This window comes from Dysidea avara, chromosome 15 (assembly GCF_963678975.1).
Source record: "Dysidea avara chromosome 15, odDysAvar1.4, whole genome shotgun sequence".
NCBI classification, from domain to species: domain Eukaryota; kingdom Metazoa; phylum Porifera; class Demospongiae; order Dictyoceratida; family Dysideidae; genus Dysidea; species Dysidea avara.
This window is the reverse complement of record NC_089286.1, coordinates 7126353-7132352: the sequence shown is the minus strand read 5'-3', so window position 1 is coordinate 7132352 and position 6000 is coordinate 7126353.

Below are 6000 nucleotides of genomic sequence, written 5' to 3'. Positions count from 1 at the left end.
AAATATATTGTCCACTAGTATACCTGTAAGAGTAAGTGACCAGCCTTGTTTATTTCTATGATCCCTACTCAAATGTAATTTTTCTAATTTGCCTTATATGGTGGTTCCTCAATATCCAAACTCATCGGGTCCAAGTGTTAGGAAAATTTTAAAGTTCGTATAATAAATGAAGCCCATGTAGAGATCAGTTAAAATATTCTAACAGAACATACACTTTAGGTAAATGGAACATTTAAAAGATAATTTATCAAAGAAACTCTACACTGTTTACTAGACTGTGTACAGTCTAGTATAGTTACAAACAATACAAATCATGCTATAAACCATGTTACAATCCATGATACAGTTTCACAACAGTTTTGGCATAGTGGCAAAGTTGATAGTAATATTAGTACCTCGTGTATCTGAAGCTGTCATAAAGACCAACGAGAGAAAGCTTATCTCTTTGAGTCAACGACTGACTATTATCATTGACTGAATTTTACAATGTACAACATGTTTTTATAGTACAATTATGATGTAATACATGTACGTAATAATATATGATTTAAAACTTTATTATGTCATTGTCAATAAGTTTCCTCTTGTGACATCATCAAGATCATCAAGTCTGTGTATCTCTCTGTGACACTCCTGGGGGAAGGTAAAGCATACGGTAGCTTCATTGCATAATAAATCAGAAATTCTTCCTCAAGCTTGTAGAGCAGCTTTCTTAATGATCGAGTGTTCCTACTTTCACTGCCTAAGGAAACTTCATCAGAAAATGTCTCATTAACAGACTCATCACTATTAACTGTAAATGGTATTTCTAAAGGAAACAAATGATTTATAGGTCTTGAAATTAAATGTTTATTGGGTAGTTCCACCACAGCTGATTGGACATGACCATGATTACTTAAAGTAAATTCCTTGATTCTAGCCAGCTTCCACGTCCTGCGTGGTAAAAATTCTTTAACTATAACAACTTCACCAATTGTTGGTTGTCTAGATATTTGTGATCAAGGTCCTTTATGACAAAGAGGCAGTGTTTCTCGTAGTGACAATACGTAGTCATTCCTCCATGCTTTCCAAAAGTTTTCTAACTGCTTTTGATTTCTCTTCCAGTAGTCTACCAACTCAATGGCTGAATCTTTCTTAGGTTGGTAATCAGTGTTACCAAACCCCCCTACCTTACATGGTAATGTTGCGTCTAAATTTTCTGACAAAAAGTGAGCAGGTGTCAATCTAAATTCAGATGGAAAATCACTGTTCTTATATTGTTATATACTGTGATTTAATATCGTGCACTACTCCAGCTTGTTTCAGTATTTTTTATCGATGCACTATGGTCCGTACTCTAGTTGAAATTCCAAAAATTTCTGTGTACTGGTAGTGTGTATGAGAAAATAAAACCCCCAATTGAATGTTGCAAGTGTCTGTATAAAAGAAATGATAAAGTTTGAAGAACTTGTCTTGACACGGTAGTGTACAGTGTACCTAATTTTTGGGAAGGGTTCTATATACTAAACTAGTAGATACCCTTGGAAGTAATTTTAAACATGAAAGAATGTGTAAGTGTGTATTGCATCAGTTACTGTATAACAGAATGAAGACACACAGTAGTGTGTCGTGCGGCCCAAGAAGTCGGCACGCCACACCGTGAGTATATTAACAGGAAGAAAGAAAACGCAATTTTCACACCTATGTAGCTCTGTAATCCCTTATCCGATTGGAACCAAATTTGCTAGAGACGTGCTGCCCAGTTAGGGGAGTATACATACCAAATTTGAAGAAACTTGCTCCAGCCATTTCGGAGATACGAGCGAACAAAATTTCGTTTTAATTTCTTCGTTTTTTTCTTCTTCATTTCGCACACTTCGCAAAATTCGCCATAAAATAGGAATTCGTGCTCTGATTGGGCTGAAATTTGGCACACTTAAAGGGCTCATTAAGACGGATCTCCGTACCAACTTTGGTAGGAATCCAATGAACATTCACGGAGTTATGACCAATTATTTGTGTAAAATAAGGTCGAAGGTCTGTCACGCCTACAGGGTATACCCCTTGGAGGAATCAGTTGAAAATTGATATATAGATGGAGCAAACATCGTAGGAGTGCCTTTTTGTGGTTTGAAAGGAATCAGGATAAAGACCATGGAGATATGACACAAAACCCTACCTGTGTCAAAATTACGCGATCAATTTTTATGAATAAAAAAACTATTAGTTTTCGTGTCTACCAGGCAAACCGCTTAGAGCAATGAGCTAAAAATCAGTATGTAGCTGGATTACTCATCATAGAAAGTCCTTGCTGTAGTACAGAAGAATCGGATTACAAATCACTGAGTTATGATTCGAAAGGCAACTACATGTAGCAAATGCGAGATCGAGATACTCTAATAGAACAGTCACCCTAATAAAGCATTCAGCTGCATTTATAATTTACTCAGTTATATTACATTGCAAGTTATTCTGTAAGGAATTCAGCTACAAACAAGTCACCCTGTAGTCAGATCAGCTAGAAGAAGGTACCTAATAGAGAGTTCAGCTACAAAGAAGCCATCATGTAGAGAGTTCAGCTCAAATAAATCACCCTGTAGAGAGTTCAGCTACAAACAAATTGCCCTGTAGAGAGATCAGCTAGAAGAAGTTACATTGTAGAGAGTTCAGCTACAAAGAAACTACCATGTAGAGAGTTCAGCTGCAAACAAATCGCCCTGTAGAGAATTCAGCTACAAACAAATTACCCTGTAGAAAGATCAGCTAGAAGAAGTTACCTTGTAGAGAGTTCAGCTACAAACAAATCACCCTGTAGAGAGTTCAGCTATCACCCTGTAGAGAGATCAGCTAGAAATAAGCCACCCGTATAGAGTTTAGCTAGAAGAAGTTACATTGTAGAGAGTTCAGCTACAAAGAAACTATCATGTAGAGAGTTCAGCTGCAAACAAATCGCCCTGTAGAGAATTCAGTTACAAACAAATCACCCTGTAGAAAGATCAGCTAGAAGAAGAAAGTTCAGCTACAAACAAATCACCCTTTAGAGAGTTCAGCTACAAACAAGTCACCCTGTAGAGAGTTCAGCCAGAAGAAGTTAAATTGTAGAGAGTTCAGCTACAAAGAAACTACCATGTAGAGAGTTCAGCTGCAAACAAATTGCCCTGTAGAGAATTCAGCTACAAACAAATCACCCTTTAGAAAGATCAGCTAAAAGAAGTTACCTTGTAGAGAGTTCAGCTACAAACAAATCACCCTGTAGAGAGTTCAGCTAGAAACAAGTCACCCTGTAGAGAGTTCAGCTAGAAACAAACCACCCGTAGAGAGTTCAGCTAGAAGAAGTTGCATTGTAGAGAGTTCAGCAGTTTGGCTGCAAACAAATCACCCTGTAGAGAATTCAGCTGCAAATAAATCACCCTGTAGAAAGATCAGCTAGAAGAAGTTACCTAGTAGAGAGTTCAGCTACAAACAAATCACCCTGTAGAGAGTTCAGCTACAAAAAAGTCATCCGGTAGAGAAATCAGCTAGAAGGATCACCTTGCAGAGAGGTCAGCTACAAAGAAATCACCCTGTTTCATCTTTTCTTCTTCCTGTAGTAAAGAAAAAAATGATAGGTTAAAAAGCCCTAAATCCGGCCATAGGCCGGCTTTGGGGTATACAAATACAAAAAGAAGTGAAATCTAATCCAAAACAGCCAAGCTGTAAAAAAAGAGTGGGCCCTGAGAAAGGCTATGGTGAAAAAAGATGTGAAATCCAAGGTGGCGGCCAAGAAATGGCTGTGATGGTAGGTTAATGGTAAAAATTTTATTAACGACAATTCAGGTGAATTTTGTGCCAAGACCAAGCGGAACCAAATTCACCTGAATTGTTGTTATTAAAATTTTTACCATTAACCTACCATCACAGCCATTTCTTGGCCGCCACCTTGGATTTCACATCTGTTTTCACCATAGCCTTTCTCAGGGCCGCACTCTTTTTTTGCAGCTTGGCTGTTTTGGATTAGATATTCTTATACATGAAATATAACCTATTTTCATGAACTACAATAAAATGTAAACATTTTTATGCAACACTAAAGAGTACTTTGATACCAAGCACTGAATGGCAGATGTCGTCTTTGTCAGAACTTGATGGCATTTTTAATGATACCAATATCTTATAAAGATCATGTGATCTAATGTATACCACTGGATTCTGTAGCACATGAGGATTCTAATGGCACTTAGTTTAAGGTCATAGCTCCTAGGTATGGCAAAGATATACGTTGTTTAATGAAGCATGGCAGATATGAAGAAGGCTGTTTTCTAAGTGGTGTGATGAAAGGCGTTTTACCCAATTGCATCAATGCTTGGTGCCATTTTATTGTTGAGTTCATAGTGAGTAATGTGGGATCCTTCTGTCATTAATACTTGCAAAGATATTTTAGTTTGTATAGAGGTATGCGTCAAAGCTGAAATATAGGCTTACCGGATTTGAAGGGTTAAGTAATGTGTTTGTATGTGTAAGAATTGGTAATGCCCTTGGATTTTAGAATTGGATTTTAGAATTGGATTTGATTATTGTGAAAGACCTTTAATTTAGTTACTGTTTTATCTACGCCTATTAGTGCTATTTCATAGTGATAAGTTGCAGTAGTATTCCATTCCAAGTATCTTGTAGTTAACCTACAGTACAAACTCAAGAAACGTAGCTAGAAATTTTAAATAGGTGAGGCAGACCTTGAAAATGTTTATATAAGCTGGATCTTGAATTGATGTATGTCCTCTGTTGTACTAAACACATTCATGCTCCAGCTAGCAGGATCTGGGGGAATGCTCCCCCCAGGAAATTTTGTTCACCACATTTGTTTTTACTATAAATAGCGTGATGTGATAACCAATATATCTAACAGTAGCAGCGCCGCTCTGTCTAGCTGTATGGTAGTTATAACCCAGCGTGGTGCTTTGATACTCCCAAGCACTGGGATTTAAGTACTTTTGTCATGGTATTGATGAGTATCAATAACAATACTGAGTACTTGTGATTTTTGTACATAGTAGCCAATTAGTGAACCTCACAGTGTTGAAATTTCTCAATGAAGACTGGTGGGTTGAATAAAACTAGCATTATAGTACGTAATGTCTGAAATGTTTCATTTTTTAGTATTTTCATCCATAACACAGCGATTGCAATATGAGCACGATCACAAGATTTAGAAATTTTGAATTCTACATGAAAGTACTCGATACCTAACAGACATTCTGGTATCAGTATTGATATTATTACTTGTATTGGGCCCAGCCCTAATGGAAAATCTTCAAGGCATAAACTTTAGCTAGCTAGCCAATTTGTGTGCTCTTCTATATGTTGTAATGAGTGAATTAGCTAACATGTTTTATCAGCAGTTATGAGTTAACATACACAGTTGATATAAACAGGCTGTATGACCAGGTGTCTTACATACCTTTAGCACAAATATGTAGTTTGTTGCCTCAGCAACAAACAAAAGTTAACAGGCTAACTTCCTGGAGCAGTGGGTTAGGAGCAGAAATCAAGTTTTAGCACCATCTGTCATCTGGTTGCATAAGTGCATGTCATAATTAAATTCCACATTCCCTATATAGTAGTGGAACTGAGTTGTATCTGTCACAATTGTCTATTTTGTGTCATCTGTGCATTTGGTACCCCGTTTTAGTTTCTCAGCCCTTAGAGATCTAACTAAAGAAGTTTCTTACCCACCCTCCCTGCTAGCCTGCTTTCTTGAGATGTAATTGGCAGCCGGGTGGGACGCAAATTGCTGAACTTAGTTAAAAGTAATTCAGTCCAAAGATGCATGTGTTATCACTAATGTGACTTACCAATAAATGCTATGTTCAAACTGGTTACTTTTTGTTGTGACTGGATGTGCCTATGTTTGTTGCGGCTAAATGTGGTTATGTGTTGCGATTATATGTGCGATGTTTGTTGCGACTAAATGTGGTTATGTGTTGTAATTACATGTGGTTATTTGTTGCAATTACATGTGGTTATTTGTTGCGATGTGCATAA